The sequence below is a fragment of the Leuresthes tenuis genome, unplaced genomic scaffold, assembly GCF_036924035.1.
Source record: "Leuresthes tenuis unplaced genomic scaffold, fLeuTen1.0.hap1 SCAF_1, whole genome shotgun sequence".
Lineage (NCBI taxonomy): Eukaryota > Metazoa > Chordata > Actinopteri > Atheriniformes > Atherinopsidae > Leuresthes > Leuresthes tenuis.
Genome location: NW_027325355.1, coordinates 8,103,936 through 8,127,887, shown reverse-complemented (window position 1 = coordinate 8,127,887; position 23,952 = coordinate 8,103,936). Strand labels below are relative to the sequence as shown.

General features: G+C 45.0%; 1 protein-coding gene, 20 non-coding genes and 22 pseudogenes across 21 annotated transcripts in view; all 43 read right to left on the bottom strand.

The window, feature by feature from the left end:
* The window catches only part of LOC140294994 (protein NLRC3-like), a 334,914-nt gene that overhangs the window by 83,344 nt on the left and 227,618 nt on the right, over positions 1-23,952 (bottom strand). The gene's annotated exons all lie outside the window — the stretch shown is intronic.
* LOC140294910 (5S ribosomal RNA) lies at positions 7,690-7,808 on the bottom strand. The gene has a single exon (XR_011912820.1). It is a non-coding gene; the product is annotated as a 5S ribosomal RNA (ribosomal RNA).
* On the bottom strand, positions 8,078-8,196 carry LOC140294816 (5S ribosomal RNA; annotated as a pseudogene).
* Positions 8,466-8,584, bottom strand: LOC140279478 (5S ribosomal RNA; annotated as a pseudogene).
* On the bottom strand, positions 8,854-8,972 carry LOC140294648 (5S ribosomal RNA). The gene has a single exon (XR_011912803.1). It is a non-coding gene; the product is annotated as a 5S ribosomal RNA (ribosomal RNA).
* LOC140298878 (5S ribosomal RNA) lies at positions 9,242-9,360 on the bottom strand (annotated as a pseudogene).
* On the bottom strand, positions 9,630-9,748 carry LOC140293611 (5S ribosomal RNA; annotated as a pseudogene).
* On the bottom strand, positions 10,018-10,136 carry LOC140303003 (5S ribosomal RNA; annotated as a pseudogene).
* On the bottom strand, positions 10,406-10,524 carry LOC140298205 (5S ribosomal RNA). Its single transcript, XR_011913873.1, has one exon. It is a non-coding gene; the product is annotated as a 5S ribosomal RNA (ribosomal RNA).
* On the bottom strand, positions 10,794-10,912 carry LOC140297587 (5S ribosomal RNA). Its single transcript, XR_011913309.1, has one exon. It is a non-coding gene; the product is annotated as a 5S ribosomal RNA (ribosomal RNA).
* Positions 11,182-11,300, bottom strand: LOC140299582 (5S ribosomal RNA; annotated as a pseudogene).
* On the bottom strand, positions 11,570-11,688 carry LOC140312248 (5S ribosomal RNA; annotated as a pseudogene).
* On the bottom strand, positions 11,958-12,076 carry LOC140299709 (5S ribosomal RNA). The gene has a single exon (XR_011914759.1). It is a non-coding gene; the product is annotated as a 5S ribosomal RNA (ribosomal RNA).
* On the bottom strand, positions 12,346-12,464 carry LOC140313143 (5S ribosomal RNA; annotated as a pseudogene).
* LOC140313136 (5S ribosomal RNA) lies at positions 12,734-12,852 on the bottom strand (annotated as a pseudogene).
* LOC140297707 (5S ribosomal RNA) lies at positions 13,122-13,240 on the bottom strand. The gene has a single exon (XR_011913418.1). It is a non-coding gene; the product is annotated as a 5S ribosomal RNA (ribosomal RNA).
* LOC140297759 (5S ribosomal RNA) lies at positions 13,510-13,628 on the bottom strand. Its single transcript, XR_011913467.1, has one exon. It is a non-coding gene; the product is annotated as a 5S ribosomal RNA (ribosomal RNA).
* LOC140299695 (5S ribosomal RNA) lies at positions 13,898-14,016 on the bottom strand. The gene has a single exon (XR_011914758.1). It is a non-coding gene; the product is annotated as a 5S ribosomal RNA (ribosomal RNA).
* On the bottom strand, positions 14,286-14,404 carry LOC140311315 (5S ribosomal RNA; annotated as a pseudogene).
* On the bottom strand, positions 14,674-14,792 carry LOC140298005 (5S ribosomal RNA). The gene has a single exon (XR_011913690.1). It is a non-coding gene; the product is annotated as a 5S ribosomal RNA (ribosomal RNA).
* Positions 15,062-15,180, bottom strand: LOC140299310 (5S ribosomal RNA; annotated as a pseudogene).
* LOC140297850 (5S ribosomal RNA) lies at positions 15,450-15,568 on the bottom strand. Its single transcript, XR_011913549.1, has one exon. It is a non-coding gene; the product is annotated as a 5S ribosomal RNA (ribosomal RNA).
* LOC140310265 (5S ribosomal RNA) lies at positions 15,838-15,956 on the bottom strand (annotated as a pseudogene).
* Positions 16,226-16,344, bottom strand: LOC140298650 (5S ribosomal RNA). Its single transcript, XR_011914276.1, has one exon. It is a non-coding gene; the product is annotated as a 5S ribosomal RNA (ribosomal RNA).
* LOC140288352 (5S ribosomal RNA) lies at positions 16,614-16,732 on the bottom strand (annotated as a pseudogene).
* On the bottom strand, positions 17,002-17,120 carry LOC140290564 (5S ribosomal RNA). The gene has a single exon (XR_011912368.1). It is a non-coding gene; the product is annotated as a 5S ribosomal RNA (ribosomal RNA).
* Positions 17,390-17,508, bottom strand: LOC140299683 (5S ribosomal RNA). The gene has a single exon (XR_011914757.1). It is a non-coding gene; the product is annotated as a 5S ribosomal RNA (ribosomal RNA).
* LOC140300034 (5S ribosomal RNA) lies at positions 17,778-17,897 on the bottom strand (annotated as a pseudogene).
* Positions 18,167-18,285, bottom strand: LOC140299671 (5S ribosomal RNA). The gene has a single exon (XR_011914756.1). It is a non-coding gene; the product is annotated as a 5S ribosomal RNA (ribosomal RNA).
* LOC140300032 (5S ribosomal RNA) lies at positions 18,555-18,674 on the bottom strand (annotated as a pseudogene).
* LOC140299663 (5S ribosomal RNA) lies at positions 18,944-19,062 on the bottom strand. The gene has a single exon (XR_011914755.1). It is a non-coding gene; the product is annotated as a 5S ribosomal RNA (ribosomal RNA).
* LOC140294203 (5S ribosomal RNA) lies at positions 19,332-19,450 on the bottom strand (annotated as a pseudogene).
* On the bottom strand, positions 19,720-19,838 carry LOC140298268 (5S ribosomal RNA). Its single transcript, XR_011913931.1, has one exon. It is a non-coding gene; the product is annotated as a 5S ribosomal RNA (ribosomal RNA).
* Positions 20,108-20,223, bottom strand: LOC140284827 (5S ribosomal RNA; annotated as a pseudogene).
* Positions 20,493-20,611, bottom strand: LOC140294253 (5S ribosomal RNA; annotated as a pseudogene).
* On the bottom strand, positions 20,882-21,000 carry LOC140298265 (5S ribosomal RNA). Its single transcript, XR_011913928.1, has one exon. It is a non-coding gene; the product is annotated as a 5S ribosomal RNA (ribosomal RNA).
* LOC140297877 (5S ribosomal RNA) lies at positions 21,270-21,388 on the bottom strand. The gene has a single exon (XR_011913574.1). It is a non-coding gene; the product is annotated as a 5S ribosomal RNA (ribosomal RNA).
* On the bottom strand, positions 21,658-21,776 carry LOC140289079 (5S ribosomal RNA; annotated as a pseudogene).
* On the bottom strand, positions 22,046-22,164 carry LOC140299641 (5S ribosomal RNA; annotated as a pseudogene).
* LOC140294249 (5S ribosomal RNA) lies at positions 22,434-22,552 on the bottom strand (annotated as a pseudogene).
* On the bottom strand, positions 22,822-22,940 carry LOC140299930 (5S ribosomal RNA). The gene has a single exon (XR_011914782.1). It is a non-coding gene; the product is annotated as a 5S ribosomal RNA (ribosomal RNA).
* On the bottom strand, positions 23,210-23,328 carry LOC140300113 (5S ribosomal RNA; annotated as a pseudogene).
* LOC140298111 (5S ribosomal RNA) lies at positions 23,598-23,716 on the bottom strand. Its single transcript, XR_011913788.1, has one exon. It is a non-coding gene; the product is annotated as a 5S ribosomal RNA (ribosomal RNA).

Genomic DNA, 23,952 nt, shown 5'->3' with positions numbered 1-23,952 from the left:
ATTCTTTCTAAATGAGACTCAGAGACCCTTCCCATCCTCGGCTGGTCGTACAGACCACCCCCGCGAACGTCTTCTCTGTCGCTTGCGCTTCAACATTTGCAATTTAAGCATTTGTTCTTCAAAATTGATGAGCTCCAACTGCAAATACAGCTGCTCCACCTCGGTTGCCATTGTTTACTGTTGTTAACTGTGACCGGAAGAAAAAGCATGGATTCGGCTATAACCTCTGAAACCACACAAACACACAGCCACACCTCCCTACCGGCATGGTGAATTGCAGAGCAACGTGTTCCCTCGATGCAGAACTTCGAGTGCTCAATGAAGACGTCACGTTGTCAACGTTCTGGAAGAGTATAAATCTAGCTTAAGCATGGGATACAACAACAACCACAGGTGACAGGTATGGCTGCTACAACTGACGCTCCACCGGCCAAACCACTCAATCTTCCCTGTGAAGGGATAATTGAACGCAGGAACTCCCTGAATTTTAGGCCTTGGTGATGCTGCCATCTGGGGAAGTATTGTTAGGAATGAATGTGCAACATTTCAAACATTTTACACACCCCTCCTTTTTCTGCCAGTAACATATCCAAAGCAGTTCTATTTTGCCATGCCATAGGGGAAGTTGGACATAATTGTTCAGCAATGCCTTGTCGATGTAATATAAACAATCAAAACTTATTTATTGTTAGCCACCAGAAAAGAAAAGATTAAAACACTGAAGCAACTTGATTCAACGCTTGAGACGTCGCAGCTTTTCTGGAGAGAGTTTGTCACCCAACGCCTTAAAGTCCCCCACAGGGAACAGATGGAAAGACATCAGTAGTTGGGTCATTGTGCAGCTGTCCTGCCAGTTGGAAGGAAGGGCGGCCCTAAGTTTCATATCCTTACACAGCCACAACAACCACAGGTTGGGCCTGGTTAGTACTTGGATGGGAGACCGACTGGGAATACCAGGAGCTGTAAGCTTTTTAGCTTCTCCAGGCACATGCAGTTGTGTATGTGGAGAGGAGCACCTGGGAGAGAACACGCCCCTGGAGGAGGCCGGTGCTGATGGTCTGTGGTCATTTATTCTCTTCAGGATAACTTTACATTAAATGGGACAAACTCTCCGTCCTTCCATTTGCTTTAAATGGTTTCAGGGGGACTGGGGCCTATCTGTCACAGAAACTCTTCAACATTCCAGCCTAATAACAAGTCTGAAACTAAAGCAAAAACCGCAGCCCCAAATGAACATTGGCATGATATAGGTTGTGTCAAATGCAAAAGCAGTCCCTTTTACACCTTTTGGAACTTCTCCTTTCTCAGGACAAACTTAAATGTATGAGGATCAAAGCCAACAATGACCTGGGACATCTCAGCAGATCCAGGATTGGCAACATGGAGACTGAGAGCCAAAGAGAAACTGAGGCGTCTGCCAACAAATCAGCAGCAGCTTAAGCTGATTAACTTCCTGATGTGTCATAAAGTGATCACATGTTTCAACAAAAGACATCAAATAACAGCTGAAGCTGCATTAAAGACAATAAGAGATGTGGAAGCAGCATCAAAGCTGATAAATATTAACTTTAAACCTTGTTGGATGTGAAATTAAATTTATTTCATTACATCATCATGATGTGAGTGTTCAGCTGCATAGAAACAGAAGAAGAAGCTCCACTTTAAGACTGTGTGATTCCAATGATCATGGCTTCCTTGACTCCTCTCTCAAACCATCTCTTCTCTGTCCAGAATGTGGACATTACTGTCCTCAGAAGAGTGTCCCTTCTTCTTGAGATGTAGGTGCACTGCTGAGTTTGACCTGAAGAGGTGGCTCTCCTATGCTGTGCCATGCGCTTGTGGAGCTGTTGTTTGGTCTCTCCTATAAAGAGGTCTGCACAGTCTTTGCTGCACTGCATACACAACACCACCCAGTTTGTGTTCGGGCGTTTAATCCTTTGGATGAACCAGTCTCTGTCTGAGGGTGTTCTTGGGTTGATTGAAATTAGTTGTATAAACTCAGCTCAATGAGGCCTATAAGCTATATATAGTTGAAAGGGACTGTAGGTAATATGTCTGTATTACGACTTAAAATCAGCGAAGATGTTCTGAGTCAAAGTGAGCAGAACACAGGCAGAGTTCAGTCTGAATGAACAGAACAGGAGCTTTAACCTCCTCCACATCCCTGTGAGCAGGATGAAGGCGTCCTCTGTTAGTTTTCAGATTTCAGCTGTGAACCTGCAGGACGACATGAGAAAAGAGAGATTTAAACATCTGTAATATCACACTGTGTCAGTTTGTTCACAGGACTCACAACCTGTAACACTGATGCTGCTTTCAGGGAACTTCTTCCTGTTATTGTTTGTTTTTTTGTAAACTTTAACTTTATCAATAAGTGACAGACCAAACAGCGCAGTCACCTCTCCGTCTGTGGTCTCCAAACCCGACTGAAACTGAGGAGTCTGCTGGAAACTCCACTTTACTCTGACCCGCTCCACCCAAACTCGTACCTGTGATGATCCAAAAACAATACGTGGAACAGAACAATGAGAGTTAAACAGTTCTCAGCCCCACCACAAAACCTTTTCATTCATTTGGATGACATGATCCTTTCTTCATCATATTCTCATTAATGATCAGAGCTGAGTCAGATTTCTTTGAAAAGTCCATCGCTGACAGCAGCAGAAAGTGACTAAATATACTGAACATAATTACAATGTTTTCAGTATTTTTAGCTTGTGCTACTTTCTATTTGTGCTCCACCACATTCAGAGACTCTGTTGTACCTTTTAGTCCACTACATTCATCTGATAACTTCAGCACATTCAGACTAATACTAAAAAACATCAGAAAGAACAGAATCAGATCATAGAATATGATGTAAGATCACACACATCACCTTTAATCATTCCATAACACGTTATTCCAAAGTGTGCCATTCTGCCTCATTTATTCTATTTTTTACATTCAAATATGTTTTCATATGAATGTTTTGTAGTTTGAGTAAAAATCAAAAGTAAATCTACAGTTTTTACCTGAAACAAAATCTCTGTGGTTCTGATTCTGTAACTTATGTCCAAGAATTCTTCTTCCACTTCTTGTCTCTGAGAACAAATGACATCTCCTGTAATGACTGACATCATATAATATTGTTACATTTAGCTTTGATTTGAATCACTTTGAAGTTTCATGTCGTTCTTTTTGTTTTCTGAGTTTCTTCCAACATCTCAGAACACGTTCAGAAACAAGTTTGAAGCATTTGTGAGCAAACAGGTGAAACCCAGAATATGATCCTGAACCAAAGCAACTCTTCCAGCCACAGATGGGTTTCAACAAATATCTCTGAAACAAAGCAGTTACTTGTTGCCGCCGTGTGTTGCCACCATGAGGGATGCTGGTGGTGTGACAGCCTCACTCCCATTTTCACAGAAACACAATTCATGATCAGGAGGAATCCACAATTTATTATTTCCAGAAAAACATCCAGAATCAGAACATTTAGTTTCTGGGTTACCAAGTAGATCATTACTGAGAGTTTTCAAAGCAGCAGCAACATTTGATCTCTGAAACAGATCAAAGTAAGTTTAACTGCAGAATTATTTTCACATTTACAAAGTGATGAGATGTGAAAAGAATCTGTGATAAAGGAAGGTCTGCTGATTTCTCTGTTTGGCTCCATGAAGTGGAAGAGAAACAACAACATACAAACACATCAACACAAGGATTCAACTAACATTCAGAGCTCAGAGAAGTTTAGATTTTCATGTGGAGAAATCTTTCTGTGAATAAAACTCAGCATTAGCAGCGATATCCTCCATGGCTGCAGAAACAGGAAAAAGCAGCAAATAAACAACAGAACAGCAGCGCAGAGACATCACAGCAATGAACTCTCAGCAACAAACTGACTGAATGCCTTTATTTCACTTCACACAGCTCAGCTGTGGCTCCAGTCCATCCAATCCTAACTCCAGCATAGAGCGGCTGAGTGAATGTGGTCTGGACTCTGTGGAGGAGAGTCATGGCTTCAGAGACGCTGTAGAAGGACAGAATACCTGCTCTGTGATCCAGGTACACTCCTACTCTGGAGGACTGAGGACCTGAGATGGAGGCTTTCATCTTGTTGGACCAAAATTCAAAACTGTTTTGGTAACATTTTAATGCCCAAGATTTGTCATTACGTCCAAATCCACATTCATTCCCTGTTCTGCTGATGTTCTTGTATGCGACTGCTACATCAGCTCCTCCCCCTCTCCTCTCCACCTCCCAGTAACAGCGTCCAGTCAGACTCTCTCTGCTCAGGACCTGACACCATTCCGTGAATCTGTCTGGATGAGCAGAATAAGACTGAGGTTGTCTCATTACTGTCACTTTTCTGTTCCCCTCTGACACTAACAGATATGTGTTTGCTGTGTTTGGATCCAGTGTGATGTCACATGGATATTTTAAGAAGGCAGCTCTGCACTTTGGCTCTGGTTCTGGTTGTGGCAGTAAAACATCCACTTCAGTGACTGTCAGTGAGCTGTTTGTCCATTTCTCTCTCAGAATGTCCTGTAGTTTCTCTCTGAGCTCTGACGCAGCTGCTGTCACATCCTCAAAGTACCTCAGAGGACGGTATTGATGCTGGATGAGTGTGTGGACTCACTGAGTGCTGACACTGAGGGGTAGTTGTGTAGAAACTGGTTGTGATACTCTGTGTGTGAGAGCTGCTTCAGCTCAGCATCTTTCCTCTTCAGCTCAGTGATCTCCTGCTCCAGCTTCTCCTGAAGCTCTTTGACTCGACTCACTTCAGTTTGCTGCTGGGATCTGAGCTGCTGCTTCACATCAGAGCTTCTTTTGTGGATGAGACGGATCAGCTCGGTGAAGATGTTCTCACTGTCCTCCACTGTTTTATCAGCAGACTGATTGATGGCCTCCACCTCCTGTTGAAGCAGCTTCACATCTTTCTCTCTGTCCTGGATTCTCTGCTGGATTTGTTGTCGACTCCCCTCCAGCTCTCTCTGCCTCTCAGTCCTTTCTGCTGCAGCTGACACTGTGTCGTGGCCTTTATGATCATCCACAGGGCAGAGATAACAGATAGACTTCTGATCCGTACGGCAGCACATCTTCATCACCTCATCATGACGACAGCAGATGTTCTCCTGGAGGCTCTTGGAGGGCTCCACCAGCTTGTGTTTCTTGAATGGAGTCACATCATAATGAGGCTGAAGGTGTTTCTCACAGTAAGAGGCCAGACAGAATAAACAGGACTTGATGGCTTTCAGTTTTCTTCCAGAGCAGAAATCACAGGCCACATCTTCAGGTCCAGCATGGCAGAGATCAGCAGGAGCAGCTTGGAGTCCAGTCTTCTTCAGCTGCTCCACTAAATCAGCTAACATGGTGCTTTTCTCCAGGACAGGCCTCGGTGTGAAAGTTTTCCTGCAATGAGGGCATCTGTGAATTCCCTTCTTATTCTTTCCATTCCAGTAGCCTTTAATACAGTTCATGCAGTAGCTGTGTCCACAGGGAATAGTCACCGGATCCTTCAGTAGATCCAGACAGATCGAACAAGAGAAGGTTTCCAGGTCCAGTTTAACACTTTTCTGAGCCATTTCCTCCATTTGGCAGAGCAGTGTGTGACTCTCAGAGCAGAAACACCGTCTGTGCTGTGATACAAAACTAATTCCACCTCCTTTTGTTGCAGCTGATCAGCTGATCTTCACTTAAGAGCTCCTCTACTATCACACAATGGTTTCACACATCCTCCCAGCTTCAGATCAGTTTGGGGAGGGAACAAGGGAACAGTGCTGGTTTCACCTCAATCCAGGCAGGATTGTTCAAGGGGTTGTTGAATTCTTATTTGTTCTCTGTTGAAGGGAAAGATAAATTCATTAACCTTCCACTTAAAGCTCAACATGAAGAAAATTGGTTTCTATCAGATCAACATTGTCCGATACTTTTAGCAGGCAGCTGTACAGGAAATGTAAATGTTGCTGTTTCTTAGTATTTTCATGCTTTTCATTTACATTTATATAATCAGCCCTGCTCTGCAGCAGCTTGAAATTCATAAATCATGATCTTCTGCTGAAATGCTCACCTGAATCTTCAGACTGATGCATTCAAGTGCGTGACGTGAAACATGAGCTCTCATACGGCTGTTGGACTTCAGAAGAGGTAAAAACCTGCAGAGCTGACCCCTAACCTGCAAACTGACTGCATCAGACATGTTTGATTATAATCTATCTATCGAGCTCTGTATGCTGACTGGTGTCTTCAGGCTGAGTCTGATAGAAACCCTCTTTGTCTCTTTGTCTCTGTGTAGAAAAGAAGCTGCATCTTAAGATGGAGTTCCTGTGGTGTTTTGTCCACTCTTGTCCACACTGAAAACACAAACAGCATAAAACAGCAGAATGACTTCTTTTCCAGCCTTTTTCAGTTGGCAGGAAACAACAAAACGCTTCACAGCAAACATCTGTTCAGAAGTGAGAAAACCCAGCTGAGCAGATCAGTGATTTCTGTGCGGCTCAGATAACATTTCATGTTAGGCTGCAGTCTGAGGTGCTGATAAAGGCTTTATTTTATGATCATGCTGTTATGCAGCTAAGTCTATATACATCCTGGTCAGTGAGGGGATTTAAACTGAGGAGGCAGGATTACTTTTACCTCTGATGAGCTCTGTTATTAAGCGGAGAAAAGCATCATTTTTATCTGGACAGAGGGATGAACGTGAGAGAAAAAGTGGCTTTAATATATTAACCTGAAATAACGTGACTGTACTCTGACAACATCACGGTCCATCTGATGCCCCCAAAACCCTGAACTCTAAACCACTGCAGGGATTTCTGTACATCTATAATGGAGGAGTGGGAGATCCTGTCAGAACTTCTATCTGTGATGAGCATCTGAAGCAGAAGATGTTTCACAGCTCAGATGGTTGAGGTCTGAAATGTAACCTGTGTGGGGACAGGCAAAGGTGTAGAAGACAAAAAGTGGAGGCTCCAGATGGTGATAGAAGATAACGACTCTGTTTCTTTCAACTGAGGCTTCAGACAGATCCCAAACTGACCTCTGACCTCAAGACTCCTGCATGATAATAACATCCATGCAACCAAAGACCTGAAGAAGTTGCACTGATCTGAAAGACAAAAGGACGGTGATGTTACCATCCATCCCCCATGATTTCAGACATTAACTCAACCACAAACTTGGACAAACTCCTTCACCACAGTAATGACTCTACATCCTGATGAGGGACATTAAAAACAATCGTTTCTAACAATTTCTATCTAAACTGTAAATAATTGGAGGGATTTTTCAACAGTGACAGTTAAGGAGTGTCATCAGGTGAATGAGATCAGCTCAGTAATGAAAACACAGTTTACACTAAATACAGTCTGTGGTTTACACAAGCCTCAGTGAAAATAAATACAATTATTATTCAGAATATCTTGGTGGTTTACATTGTTGCACATATTTTCAACACAGTCATCATGTGCTATGAAAAACTGAATGTCAGAAATAAACTGAAATGATGGAGAGTATTCATAAGAGCAACTGGACTTCTTTTTTGATCTTGAAGACGTTGAATTTTGATGGGACAGCAGCTTCCTCTTTGGTTTTTGTAGAGAAGTACAGTAGAACAACCGAGTACTAACCAGGCCCGACCCTGCTTAACTTCACAGGGTGATCAGACGTTGCAACAAAAGACATGCAGGTGGTAGAGAGAAGAGAAAAAGCTTAAAGCACCTGGTATTCCCAAGCGGTCTCCCATCCAAGTACTAACCAGGCCCAACCCTGCTTGGCTTCCGAGATCAGACGAGGTCGGGCATATTCAGGGTGGTGTGGCCGTAAGCAAAAATGTCTGTGACAAATGTGCATTATATCGGTACTGGAATCATACAGTTCCTCTATGTAACCAGATAATTGCCGAGAAAGGCTGATATGTAGTGGGCACATCTTAATCCCTGATGTGATTATTACCTGCAGTTGAAACTGAGACTCTCAGATCACTTCGTGTCTGCCAACAAAGCAGTAGCAGCTGAAGATGACCGACTTCCTCATGTGTCACAGGGTGATCAGACGTTGCAACAAAAGACATGCAGGTGGTAGAGAGAAGAGAAAAAGCTTACAGCACCTGGTATTCCCAAGCAGTCTCCCATCCAAGTACTAAACAGGCCCAATCCTGCTTGTCTTCCGAGATCAGACAAGGTCGTGCATATTCAGGGTGGTGTGGCCGTAATTAACAATATCTGTGAACAATGTGCATTATATAGGTACTGGAATCATACGGTTACTCTTTGTAACCAAATAATTGCAGAGAAAGGCTGATATGTAGTGGGCACATCTTCATCCCTGATGTGATTATTACCTGCAGTTGAAACTGAGACTCTCAGATCACTTCGTGTCTGCCAACAAAGCAGCAGCAGCTGAAGATGACCAACTTCCTCATGTGTCACAGGGTGATCAGACGTTGCAACAAAAGACATGCATGTGGTAGAGAGAAGAGAAAAAGCTTAAAGCCCCTGGTATTCCCAAGCAGTCTCCCATCCAAGTACTAACCAGGCCCAACCCTGCTTGGCTTCCTAGATCAGACGAGGTTGGGTATATTCAGGGTGGTGTGGCCGTAAGCAACAATGTCTGTAACAAATGTGCATTATATAGGTACTGGAATCATACAGTTCCTCTATGTAACCAGATAATTGCTGAGAAAGGCTGATGCGTATTGGGCAGATCTTCTTCCCTGTCGTGATTATTCTCTCCAGCGGAAACTGAGACTCTCAGATCACTTAGTGTCTGCCAACAAAGCAGCAGCAGCTGAAGATGACCAACTTCCTCATGTGTCACAGGGTCATCAGACGTTGCAACAAAAGACATGCAGGTGCTAGAGAGAAGAGAAAAAGCTTACAGCACCTGGTATTCCCAAGTAGTCTCCAATCCAAGTACTAACCAGGCCCAACCCTGCTTGGCTTCCGAGATCAGACGAGGTCGGGCATGTTCAGGGTGGTGTGGCCGTAAGCAACAATGTCTGTCACAAATGTGCATTATATAGGTACTGGAATCATACAGTTCCTCTATGTAACCAGATAATTGCCGAGAAAGGCTAACTTGTAGTGGGCACATCTTCTTCCCTTTCGTGATTATTATCTGCAGTTGAAACTGAGACTCTCAGATCACTTCGTGTCTGCCAACAAAGCAGCTGCAGCTGAAGATGACCAACTTCCTCATGTGTCACAGGGTGATCAGATGTTGCAACAAAAGACATGCAGGTGCTAGAGAGAAGAGAAAAAGCTTACCGCACCTGGTATTCCCAAGCGGTCTCTCATCCAAGTACTAACCAGGCCCAACCCTGCTTGGCTTCCGAGATCAGACGAGGTCGGGCATATTCAGGGTGGTGTGGCTGTTAGCAACAATGTCTGTCACAAATGTGCATTATATAGGTACTGGAATCATACGGTTACTCTATGTAACCAGATAATTGCCGAGAAAGGCTGATATGTAGTGGGCACATCTTCATCCCTGATGTGATTATTACCTGCAGTTGAAACTGAGACTCTCAGATCACTTCGTGTCTGCCAACAAAGCAGCAGCAGCTGAAGATGACCAACTTCCTCATGTGTCACAGGGTGATCAGACGTTGCAACAAAAGACATGCAGGTGGTAGAGAGAAGAGAAAAAGCTTAAAGCACCTGGTATTCCCAAGCGGTCTCCCATCCAAGTACTAACTAGGCCCAACGCTGCTTGGCTTCCTAGATCAGACGAGGTTGGGTATATTCATGGTGGTGTGGCCGTAAGCAACAATGTCTGTAACAAATGTGCATTATATAGGTACTGGAATCATACAGTTCCTCTATGTAACCAGATAATTGCTGAGAAAGGCTGATGCGTATTGGGCAGATCTTCTTCCCTGTCGTGATTATTCTCTCCAGCGGAAACTGAGACTCTCAGATCACTTAGTGTCTGCCAACAAAGCAGCAGCAGCTGAAGATGACCAACTTCCTCATGTGTCACAGGGTCATCAGACGTTGCAACAAAAGACATGCAGGTGCTAGAGAGAAGAGAAAAAGCTTACAGCACCTGTTATTCCCAAGTAGTCTCCAATCCAAGTACTAACCAGGCCCAACCCTGCTTGGCTTCCGAGATCAGACGAGGTCTGGCATGTTCAGGGTGGTGTGGCCGTAAGCAACAATATCTGTCACAAATGTGCATTATATAGGTACTGGAATCATACAGTTCCTCTATGTAACCAGATAATTGCCGAGAAAGGCTGATATGTAGTGGGCACATCTTCATCCCTGATGTGATTATTACCAGCAGTTGAAACTGAGACTCTCAGATCACTTCGTGTCTGCCAACAAAGCAGCAGCAGCTGAAGATGACCAACTTCCTCATGTGTCACAGGGTCATCAGATGTTGCAACAAAAGACATGCAGGTGCTAGAGAGAAGAGAAAAAGCTTACAGCACCTGGTATTCCCAAGCGGTCTCTCATCCAAGTACTAACCAGGCCCAACCCTGCTTGGCTTCCGAGATCAGACGAGGTCGGGCATATTAAGGGTGGTGTGGCTGTAAGCAACAATGTCTGTCACAAATGTGCATTATATAGGTACTGGAATCATACAGTTCCTCTATGTAACCAGATAATTGCCAAGAAAGGCTGATATGTAGTGGGCATATCTTCATCCTTGATGTGATTACTATCTGTAGTTGAAACTGAGACTCTCAGATCACTTCGTGTCTGCCAACAAAGCAGCAGCAGCTGAAGATGACCAACTTCCTCATGTGTCACAGGGTGATCAGACGTTGCAACAAAAGACATGCAGGTGGTAGAGAGAAGAGAAAAAGCTTACAGCACCTGGTATTCCCAAGCGGTCTCCCATCCAAGTACTAACCAGGCCCAACCCTGCTTGGCTTCCTAGATCTGACGAGGTCGGGCATGTTCAGGGTGGTGTGGCCGTAAGCAACACTGTCTGTGACAAATGTGCATTATATCGGTACTGGAATCATACAGTTCCTCTATGTAACCAGATAATTGCTGAGAAAGGCTAACTTGTAGTGGGCACATCTTCTTCCCTGACGTGATTATTATCTGCAGTTGAAACTTATAATCTCAGATTACTTCGTGTCTTCCAACAAAGCAGCAGCAGCTGAAGATGACCAACTTCCTCATGTGTCACAGGGTGATCAGACGTTGCAACAAAAGACATGCATGTGGTAGAGAGAAGAGAAATAGCTTACAGCTCCTGGTATTCCCAAGCAGTCTCCCATCCAAGTACTAACCAGGCCCAACCCTGCTTGGCTTCCGAGATCAGACGAGGTCGGGCATATTCAGGGTGGTGTGGCTCTAAGCAACAATGTCTGTCACAAATGTACATTATATAGGTACTGGAATCATACGGTTACTCTTTGTAACCAGATAATTGCCGAGAAAGGCTGATATGTAGTGGGCACATCTTAATCCCTGACGTGATTATTATCTGCAGTTGAAACTTAGAATCTCAGATCACTTCATGTCTGCCAACAAAGCAGCAGCAGCTGAAGATGACCAACTTCCTCATGTGTCACAGGGTGATCAGACGTTAAAACAAAAGACATGGAAGTGGTAGAGAGAAGAGAAAAAGCTTACAGGACCTGGTATTCCCAAGCGGTCTCCCATCCAAGTACTAACCAGGCCAGACCCTGCTTGGCTTCCGAGATCAGACGAGGTCGGGCATATTCAGGGTGGTGTGTCCGTAAGTAACAATGGCTGTCACCAATGTGCATTATATAGGTACTGGAATCATACGGTTACTCTTTGTAACCAGATAATTGCCGAGAAAGGCTGATATGTAGTGTGCACATCTTAATCCCTGACGTGATTATTATCTGCAGTTGAAACTTAGAATCTCAGATCACTTCGTGTCTGCCAACAAAGCAGCAGCAGCTGAAGATGACCAACTTCCTCATGTGTCACAGGGTGATCAGACGTTAAAACAAAAGACATGTAGGTGGTAGAGAGAAGAGAAAAAGCTTACAGCACCTGGTATTCCCAAGTAGTCTCCCATCCAAGTACTAACCAGGCCCAACCCTGCTTGGCTTCCGAGATCAGACGAGGTCGGGTATATTCAGGGTGGTGTGGCCGTAAGCAACAATATCTGTGAACAATGTGCATTATATAGGTACTGGAATCATACGGTTCCTCTATGTAACCAGATAATTGCCGAGAAAGGCTAACTTGTAGTGGGCACATCTTCATCCCTGATGTGATTATTATCTGTAGTTGAAACTGAGACTCTCAGATCACTTTGTGGCTGCCAACAAAGCAGCAGCAGCTGAAGATGACCAACTTCCTCATGTGTCACAGGGTGATCAGACGTTGCAACAAAAGACATGCATGTGGTAGAGAGAAGAGAAAAAGCTTACAGCTCCTGGTATTCCCAAGCGGTCTCCCATCCAAGTACTAACCAGGCCCAACCCTGCTTGGCTTCCAAGATCAGACGACGTCGGGCATATTCAGGGTGGTGTGGCTGTAAGCAACTATGTCTGTCACAAATGTGCATTATATAGGTACTGGAATCATACGGTTACTCTATGTAACCAGATAATTGCAGAGAAAGGCTGATGCGTAGTGGGCACATCTTCATCCCTGATGTGATTATTACCTGCAGTTGAAACTGAGACTCTCAGATCACTTCGTGTCTGCCAACAAAGCAGCAGCAGCTGAAGATGACCAACTTCCTCATGTGTCACAGGGTGATCAGACGTTGCAACAAAAGACATGCATGTGGTAGAGAGAAGAGAAAAAGCTTACAGCTCCTGGTATTCCCAAGCGGTCTCCCATCCAAGTACTAACCAGGCCCAACCCTGCTTGGCTTCCAAGATCAGACGACGTCGGGCATATTCAGGGTGGTGTGGCTGTAAGCAACTATGTCTGTCACAAATGTGCATTATATAGGTACTGGAATCATACGGTTACTCTATGTAACCAGATAATTGCAGAGAAAGGCTGATGCGTAGTGGGCACATCTTCATCCCTGATGTGATTATTATCTGTAGTTGAAACTGAGACTCTCAGATCACTTTGTGGCTGCCAACAAAGCAGCAGCAGCTGAAGATGACCAACTTCCTCATGTGTCACAGGGTGATCAGACGTTGCAACAAAAGACATGCAGGTGGTAGAGAGAAGAGAAATAGCTTACAGCACCTGGTATTCCTAAGCGGTCTCCCATCCAAGTACTAACCAGGCCCAACCCTTCTTGGCTTCCGAGATCTGACGAGGTCGGGCATATTCAGGGTGGTGTGGCCGTAAGCAACAATGTCTGTGACAAATGTGCATTATATCGGTACTGGAATCATACAGTTCCTCTATGTAACCAGATAATTGCTGAGAAAGGCTAACTTGTAGTGGGAACATCTTCTTCCCTGACGTGATTATTATCTGCAGTTGGAACTTATAATCTCAGATTACTTCGTGTCTTCCAACAACGCAGCAGCAGCTGAAGATGACCAACTTCCTCATGTGTCACAGGGTGATCAGACGTTTCAACAAAAGACATGCAGGTGGTAGAGAGAAGCGAAAAAGCTTACAGCACCTGGTATTCCCAAGCAGTCTCCCATCCAAGTACTAACCAGGCCCAACCCTGCTTGGCTTCCGAGATCAGACGAGGTTGGGTATATTCAGGGTGGTGTGGCCGTAAGCAGCAATATCTTTGAACAATGTGCATTATATAGGTACTGGAATCATACGGTTACTCTATGTAACCAGATAATTGCCGAGAAAGGCTGATATGTAGTGGGCACATCTTAATCCCTGACGTGATTATTATCTGCAGTTGAAACATAGAATCTCAGATCACTTCGTGTCTGCCAACAAAGCAGCAGCAGCTGAAGATGACCAACTTCCTCATGTGTCACAGGGTGATCAGACGTTAAAACAAAAGACATGTAGGTGGTAGAGAGAAGAGAAAAAGCTTACAGCACCTGGTATTCCCAAGTAGTCTCCCATCCAAGTACTAACCAGGCCCAACCCTGCTTGGCTTCCGAGATCAGACGAGGTCGGGTATATTCAGGGTGGTGTGGCCGTAAGCAACAATATCTGTGAACAATGTGCATTATATAGGTACTGGAATCATACGGTTCCTCTATGTAACCAGATAATTGCCGAGAAAGGCTAACTTGTAGTGGGCACATCTTCATCCTTGATGTGATTACTATCTGTAGTTGAAACTGAGACTCTCAGATCACTTCGTGTCTGCCAACAAAGCAGCAGCAGCTGAAGATGACCAACTTCCTCATGTGTCACAGGGTGATCAGACGTTGCAACAAAAGACATGCAGGTGGTAGAGAGAAGAGAAAAAGCTTACAGCACCTGGTATTCCCAAGCGGTCTCCCATCCAAGTACTAACCAGGCCAGACCCTGCTTGGCTTCCGAGATCAGACGAGGTCGGGCATATTCAGGGTGGTGTGTCCGTAAGTAACAATGGCTGTCACCAATGTGCATTATATAGGTACTGGAATCATACGGTTACTCTTTGTAACCAGATAATTGCCGAGAAAGGCTATCTTGTAGTGGGCACATCTTCATCCCTGATGTGATTATTATCTGTAGTTGAAACTGAGACTCTCAGATCACTTTGTGGCTGCCAACAAAGCAGCAGCAGCTGAAGATGACCAACTTCCTCATGTGTCACAGGGTGATCAGACGTTGCAACAAAAGACATGCAGGTGGTAGAGAGAAGAGAAAAAGCTTACAGCTCCTGGTATTCCCAAGCGGTCTCCCATCCAAGTACTAACCAGGCCCAACCCTGCTTGGCTTCCGAGATCAGACGAGGTCGGGTATATTCAGGGTGGTGTGGCTTTAAGCAACAATGTCTGTGAACAATGTGCATTATATAGGTACTGGAATCATACGGTTCCTCTATGTAACCAGATAATTGCCGAGAAAGGCTAACTTGTAGTGGGCACATCTTCATCCCTGATGTGATTATTATCTGTAGTTGAAACTGAGACTCTCAGATCACTTTGTGGCTGCCAACAAAGCAGCAGCAGCTGAAGATGACCAACTTCCTCATGTGTCACAGGGTGATCAGACGTTGCAACAAAAGACATGCATGTGGTAGAGAGAAGAGAAAAAGCTTACAGCTCCTGGTATTCCCAAGCGGTCTCCCATCCAAGTACTAACCAGGCCCAACCCTGCTTGGCTTCCGAGATCAGACAAGGTCGGTTATATTCAGGGTGGTGTGGCCGTAAGCAGCAATATCTGTGAACAATGTGCATTATATAGCTACTGGAATCATACGGTTACATTATGTAACCAGATAATTGCCGAGAAAGGCTGATATGTAGTGGGCACATCTTCATCCCTGATGTGATTATTACCTGCAGTTGAAACTGAGACTCTCAGATCACTTCGTGTCTGCCAACAAAGCAGCAGCAGCTGAAGATGACCAACTTCCTCATGTGTCACAGGGTGATCAGACGTTGCAACAAAAGACATGCAGGTGGTAGAGAGAAGAGAAATAGCTTACAGCACCTGGTATTCCTAAGCGGTCTCCCATCCAAGTACTAACCAGGCCCAACCCTTCTTGGCTTCCGAGATCAGACGAGGTCGGGCATATTCAGGGTGGTGTGGCCGTAAGCAACAATGTCTGTGACAAATGTGTATTATATCGGTACTGGAATCATACAGTTCCTCTATGTAACCAGATAATTGCTGAGAAAGGCTAACTTGTAGTGGGAACATCTTCTTCCCTGACGTGATTATTATCTGCAGTTGAAACTTATAATCTCAGATTACTTCGTGTCTTCCAACAACGCAGCAGCAGCTGAAGATGACCAACTTCCTCATGTGTCACAGGGTGATCAGACGTTTCAACAAAAGACATGCAGGTGGTAGAGAGAAGCGAAAAAGCTTACAGCACCTGGTATTCCCAAGCAGTCTCCCATCCAAGTACTAACCAGGCCCAATCCTGCTTGGCTTCCGAGATCAGACAAGGTCGGTTATATTCAGGGTGGTGTGGCCGTAAGCAGCAATATCTGTGAACAATGTGCATTATATAGCTACTGGAATCATACGGTTACATTATGTAACCAGATAATTGCCGAGAAAGGCTGATATGTAGTGGGCACATCTTAATCCCTGATGTGATTATTACCTGCAGTTGAAACTGAGACTCTCAGATCACTTCGTGTCTGCCAACAAAGCAGCAGCAGCTGAAGATGACCAACTTCCTCATGTGTCACAGGGTGATCAGACGTTGCAACAAAAGACATGCATGTGGTAGAGAGAAGAGAAAAAGCTTACAGCACCTGGTATTCCCAAGCGGTCTCCCATCCAAGTACTAACCAGGCCCAACCCTGCTTGGCTTCCGAGATCAGACGAGGTCGGGCATATTCAGGGTGGTGTGGCTGTAAGCAACAATCTCTCTCACAAATGTGCATTATATAGGTACTGGAATCATACGGTTACTCTATGTAACCAGATAATTGCCGAGAAAGGCTGATATGTAGTGGGCACATCTTAATCCCTGATGTGATTATTACCTGCAGTTGAAACTGAGACTCTCAGATAACTTCGTGTCTGCCAACAAAGCAGCAGCAGCTGAAGATGACCAACTTCCTCATGTGTCACAGGGTGATCAGACGTTGCAACAAAAGACATGCATGTGGTAGAGAGAAGAGAAAAAGCTTACAGCACCTGGTATTCCCAAGCAGTCTCCCATCCAAGTACTAACCAGGCCCAACCCTGCTTGGCTTCTGACATCAGACGAGGTTGGGCATATTCAGGGTGGTGTGGCCGTAAGCAACAATATCTGTGAACAATGTGCATTATATAGGTACTGGAATCATACGTTTCCTCTATGTAACCAGATAATTGCCGAGAAAGGCTGATATGTAGTGGGCACATCTTCATCCCTGATGTGATTATTACCTGCAGTTGAAACTGAGACTCTCAGATAACTTCGTGTCTGCCAACAAAGCAACAGCAGCTGAAGATGACCAACTTCCTCATGTGTCACAGGGTGAACAGACGTTGCAACAAAAGACATGTAGGTGGTAGAGAGAAGAGAAAAAGCTTACAGCTCCTGGTATTCCCAAGTAGTCTCCCATCCAAGTACTAACCAGGCCCAACCCTGCTTGGCTTCCGAGATCAGACGAGGTCGGGTATATTCAGGGTGGTGTGGCTGTAAGCAACAATGTCTGTCACAAATGTGCATTATATAGGTACTGGAATCATACGGTTACTCTATGTAACCAGATAATTGCCGAGAAAGGCTGATATGTAGTGGGCACATCTTCATCCCTGATGTGATTATTACCTGCAGTTGAAACTGAGACTCTCAGATCACTTCGTGTCTGCCAACAAAGCAGCAGCAGCTGAAGATGACCAACTTCCTCATGTGTCACAGGGTGATCAGACGTTGCAACAAAAGACATGCAGGTGGTAGAGAGAAGAGAAATAGCTTACAGCACCTGGTATTCCCAAGTAGTCTCCCATCCAAGTACTAACCAGGCCCAACCCTGCTTGGCTTCCGAGATCAGACGAGGTCGGGTATATTCAGGGTGGTGTGGCCGTAAGCAACAATATCTGTGAACAATGTGCATTATATAGGTACTGGAATCATACGGTTCCTCTATGTAACCAGATAATTGCCGAGAAAGGCTAACTTGTAGTGGGCACATCTTCATCCCTGATGTGATTATTATCTGTAGTTGAAACTGAGACTCTCAGATCACTTTGTGGCTGCCAACAAAGCAGCAGCAGCTGAAGATGACCAACTTCCTCATGTGTCACAGGGTGATCAGAGGTTGCAACAAAAGACATGCATGTGATAGAGAGAAGAGAAAAAGCTTACAGCTCCTGGTATTCCCAAGCGGTCTCCCATCCAAGTACTAACCAGGACCCAACCCTGCTTGGCTTCCGAGATCAGACGAGGTCAGGCATATTCAGGGTGGTGTGGCTGTAAGCAACAATGTCTGTCACAAATGTGCATTATATAGGTACTGGAATCATACGGTTACTCTATGTAACCAGATAATTGCCGAGAAAGGCTGATATGTAGTGGGCACATCTTCATCCCTGATGTGATTATTACCTGCAGTTGAAACTGAGACTCTCAGATCACTTCGTGTCTGCCAACAAAGCAGCAGCAGCTGAAGATGACCAACTTCCTCATGTGTCACAGGGTGATCAGACGTTGCAACAAAAGACATGCAGGTGGTAGAGAGAAGAGAAATAGCTTACAGCACCTGGTATTCCCAAGTAGTCTCCCATCCAAGTACTAACCAGGCCCAACCCTGCTTGGCTTCCGAGATCAGACGAGGTCGGGTATATTCAGGGTGGTGTGGCCGTAAGCAACAATATCTGTGAACAATGTGCCTTATATAGGTACTGGAATCATACGGTTCCTCTATGTAACCAGATAATTGCCGAGAAAGGCTAACTTGTAGTGGGCACATCTTCATCCCTGATGTGATTATTATCTGTAGTTGAAACTGAGACTCTCAGATCACTTTGTGGCTGCCAACAAAGCAGCAGCAGCTGAAGATGACCAACTTCCTCATGTGTCACAGGGTGATCAGAGGTTGCAACAAAAGACATGCATGTGATAGAGAGAAGAGAAAAAGCTTACAGCTCCTGGTATTCCCAAGCGGTCTCCCATCCAAGTACTAACCAGGACCCAACCCTGCTTGGCTTCCGAGATCAGACGAGGTCAGGCATATTCAGGGTGGTGTGGCTGTAAGCAACAATGTCTGTCACAAATGTGCATTATATAGGTACTGGAATCATACGGTTACTCTATGTAACCAGATAATTGCCGAGAAAGGCTGATATGTAGTGGGCACATCTTCATCCCTGATGTGATTATTACCTGCAGTTGAAACTGAGACTCTCAGATCACTTCGTGTCTGCCAACAAAGCAGCAGCAGCTGAAGATGACCAACTTCCTCATGTGTCACAGGGTGATCAGACGTTGCAACAAAAGACATGCAGGTGGTAGAGAGAAGAGAAATAGCTTACAGCACCTGGTATTCCTAAGCGGTCTCCCATCCAAGTACTAACCAGGCCCAACCCTGCTTGGCTTCCGAGATCAGACGAGGTCGGGCATATTCAGGGTGGTGTGGCCGTAAGCAACAATGTCTGTGACAAATGTGCATTATATCGGTACTGGAATCATACAGTTCCTCTATGTAACCAGATAATTGCTGAGAAAGGCTAACTTGTAGTGGGAACATCTTCTTCCCTGACGTGATTATTATCTGCAGTTAAAACTTATAATCTCAGATTACTTCGTGTCTTCCAACAACGCAGCAGCAGCTGAAGATGACCAACTTCCTCATGTGTCACAGGGTGATCAGACGTTGCAACAAAAGACATGCAGGTGCTAGAGAGAAGAGAAAAAGCTTACAGCACCTGGTATTCCCAGGTAGTCTCCCATCCAAGTACTAACCTTGCCCAACCCTGCTTGGCTTCCGAGATCAGACGAGGACGTGCATGTTTAGGGTAGTGTGGCCATAAGCTACAATGTCTGTGACAAATGTGCATTATATAGGTACTGGAATCATACAGTTCCTCTATGTAACCAGATAATTGCCAAGAAAGGCTGATATGTAGTGGGCACATCTTCATCCCTGATGTGATTATTATCTGTAGTTGAAACTGAGACTCTCAGATCACTTTGTGGCTGCCAACAAAGCAGCAGCAGCTGAAGATGACCAACTTCCTCATGTGTCACAGGGTGATCAGACGTTGCAACAAAAGACATGCATGTGGTAGAGAGAAGAGAAAAAGCTTACAGCTCCTGGTATTCCCAAGCGGTCTCCCATCCAAGTACTAACCAGGCCCAACCCTTCTTGGCTTCCGAGATCAGACGAGGTCGGGCATATTCAGGGTGGTGTGGCTGTAAGCAACAATGTCTGTGACAAATGTTTATTATATAGGTACTGGAATCATACGGTTACTCCATGTAACCAGATAATTGCCGAGAAAGGCTGATATGTAGTGGGCACATCTTCATCCCTGATGTGATTATTACGTGCAGTTGAAACTGAGACTCTCAGATCACTTCGTGTCTGCCAACAAAGCAGCAGCAGCTGAAGATGACCAACTTCCTCATGTGTCACAGGGTGATCAGACGTTGCAACAAAAGACATGCATGTGGTAGAGAGAAGAGAAAAAGCTTACAGCTCCTGGTATTCCCAAGCGGTCTCCCATCCAAGTACTAACCAGGCCCAACCCTGCTTGGCTTCCGAGATCAGACGACGGGCATATTCAGGGTGGTGTGGCCGTAAGCATCAATGTCTGTAACAAATGTGCATTATATCGGTACTGGAATCATACAGTTCCTCCATGTAACCAGATAATTGCCGAGAAAGGCTGATGCGTATTGGGCACATCTTCTTCCCTGTGGTGATTATTCTCTCCAGCGGAAACTGAGACTCTCAGATCACTTCGTGTCTGCCAACAAAGCAGCAGCAGCTGAAGATGACCAACTTCCTCATGTGTCACAGGGTGATCAGACGTTGCAAGAAAAGACATGCAGGTGGTAGAGAGAAGAGAAAAAGTTTACAGCACCTTGTATTCCCAAGCGGTCTCCCATCCTACTACTAACCAGGCCCAACCCTGCTTGGCTTCCTCGATCAGATGAGGTTGGGTATGTTCAGGGTGGTGTGGCCGTAAGAAAACAATGTCTGTCACAAATGTGCATTATATAGGTACTGGAATCATACGGTTACTCTATGTAACCAGATAATTGCCGAGAAAGGCTAACTTGTAGTGGGCACATCTTCTTCCCTGTCTTTGTTATTATCTGCAGTTCAAACTGAGAATCTCAGATCACTTCGTGTCTGCCAACAAATCAGCAGCAGCTGAAGATGACATACTTCCTCATGTGTCACAGGGTGATCAGACGTTGCAACAAAAGACATGCAGGTGGTAGAGAGAAGAGAAAAAGCTTACAGGACCTGGTATTCCCAAGAAGTCTCCCATCCAAGTACTAACCAGGCCCAACCCTGCTTGGCTTCCGAGATCAGACGAGGTCGGGCATATTCAGGGTGGTGTGGCCGTAAGCAACAATATCTGTGAACAATATGCATTATATAGGTACTGGAATCATACGGTTACTCTATGTAACCAGATAATTGCAGAGAAAAGCTGATATGTAGTGGGCACATCTTCTTCCCTGATGTGATTATTACCTGCAGTGGAAACTGAGACTCTCAGATCACTTCGTGTCTGCCAACAAAGCAGCAGCAGCTGAAGATGACCAACTTCCTCATGTGTCACAGGGTGATCAGACGTTGCAACAAAAGACATGCAGGTGGTAGAGAGAAGAGAAAAAGCTTACAGCACCTGGTATTCCCAAGCAGTCTCCCATCCAAGTACTAACCAGGCCCAACCCTGCTTGGCTTCCAAGATCAGACGAGGTCGGGCATATTCAGGGTGGTGTGGCTGTAAGCAACAATATCTGTGAACAATGTGCATTATATAGGTACTGGAATCATACAGTTCCTCTATGTAACCAGATAATTGCTGAGAAAGGCTAACTTGTAGTGGGAACATCTTCTTCCCTGACGTGATTATTATCTGCAGTTAAAACTTATAATCTCAGATTACTTCGTGTCTTCCAACAACGCAGCAGCAGCTGAAGATGACCAACTTCCTCATGTGTCACAGGGTGATCAGACGTTGCAACAAAAGACATGCAGGTAGTAGAGAGAAGAGAAAAAGCTTACAGCACCTGGTATTCCCAGGTAGTCTCCCATCCAAGTACTAACCTTGCCCAACCCTGCTTGGCTTCCGAGATCAGACGAGGTCGTGCATGTTTAGGGTAGTGTGGCCATAAGCGACAATGTCTGTGACAAATGTGCATTATATAGGTACTGGAATCATACAGTTCCTCTATGTAACCAGATAATTGCCAAGAAAGGCTGATATGTAGTGGGCATATCTTCATCCTTGATGTGATTACTACCTGTAGTTGAAACTGAGACTCTCAGATCACTTCGTGTCTGCCAACAAAGCAGCAGCAGCTGAAGATGACCAACTTCCTCGTGTGTCACAGGGTGATCAGACGTTTCAACAAAAGACATGCAGGTGGTAGAGAGAAGAGAAAAAGCTTACAGCACCTGGTATTCCAGAGCAGTCTCCCATCCAAGTACTAAACAGGCCCAACCCTGCTTGCCTTCCGAGATCAGACGAGGTCGGGCATATTCAGGGTGGTGTGGCCGTAAGCAACAATATCTGTGAACAATGTGCATTATATAGGTACTGGAATCATACGGTTACTCTATGTAACCAGATAATTGCAGAGAAAGGCTGATATGTAGTGGGCACATCTTAATCCCTGATGTGATTATTACCTGCAGTTGAAACTGAGACTCTCAGATCACTTCGTGTCTGCCAACAAAGCAGCAGCAGCTGAAGATGACCAACTTCCTCATGTGTCACAGGGTGATCAGACGTTGCAACAAAAGACATGCAGGTGGTAGAGAGAAGAGAAAAAGCTTACAGAACCTTGTATTCCCAAGCAGTCTCCCATCCAAGTACTAACCAGGCCCAAACCTGCTTTGCTTCCGAGATCAGACTAGGTCGGGCATATTCAGGGTGGTGTGGCTGTAAGCAACAATCTCTGTCACAAATGTGCATTATATAGGTACTGGAATCATACGGTTACTCTATGTAACCAGATAATTGCAGAGAAAGGCTGATATGTAGTGGGCACATCTTAATCCCTGATGTGATTATTACCTGCAGTTGAAACTGAGACTCTCAGATCACTTCGTGTCTTCCAACAACGCAGCAGCAGCTGAAGATGACCAACTTCCTCATGTGTCACAGGGTGATCAGACGTTGCAACAAAAGACATGCAGGTGGTAGAGAGAAGAGAAAAAGCTTACAGCACCTGGTATTCCCAAGCGGTCTCCCATCCAAGTACTAACCAGGCCCAACCCTGCTTGGCTTCCAAGTTCAGACGAGGTTGGGCATGTTCAGGGTGGTGTGGCCGTAAGCAACAATATCTGTGAACAATGTGCATTATATAGGTACTGGAATCATACGGTTCCTCTTTGTAACCAGATAATTGCCGAGAAAAGCTGATATGTAGTGGGCACATCTTCATCCCTGATGTGATTATTATCTGTAGTTGAAACTGAGACTCTCAGATCACTTTGTGGCTGCCAACAAAGCAGCAGCAACTGAAGATGACCAACTTCCTCATGTGTCACAGGGTGATCAGACGTTGCAACAAAAGACATGCATGTGGTAGAGAGAAGAGAAAAAGCTTACAGCTCCTGGTATTCCCAAGCGGCCTCCCATCCAAGTACTAAGCAGGCCCAACCCTGCTTGGCTTCCGAGATCAGACGAGGTCGGGTATATTCAGGGTGGTGTGGCCGTAATCAACAATGTCTGTGACAAATGTTTATTATATAGGTACTGGAATCATACGGTTACTCTATGTAACCAGATAATTGCCGAGAAAGGCTGATATGTAGTGGGCACATCTTCATCCCTGATGTGATTATTACCTGCAGTTGAAACTAAGACTCTCAGATCACTTCGTGTCTGCCAACAAAGCAGCAGCAGCTGAAGATGACCAACTTCCTCATGTGTCACAGGGTGATCAGACGTTGCAACAAAAGACATGCAGGTGGTAGAGAGAAGAGAAATAGCTTACAGCACCTGGTATTCCTAAGCGGTCTCCCATCCAAATACTAACCAGGCCCAACCCTGCTTGGCTTCCAAGATCAGACGAGGTCGGGTATATTCAGGGTGGTGTGGCCGTAAGCATCAATGTCTGTAACAAATGTGCATTATATCGGTACTGGAATCATACAGTTCCTCTATGTAACCAGATAATTGCCGAGAAAGGCTGATGCGTATTGGGCACATCTTCTTCCCTGTGGTGATTATTCTCTCCAGCGGAAACTGAGACTCTCAGATCACTTCGTGTCTGCCAACAAAGCAGCAGCAGCTGAAGATGACCAACTTCCTCATGTGTCACAGGGTGATCAGACGTTGCAAG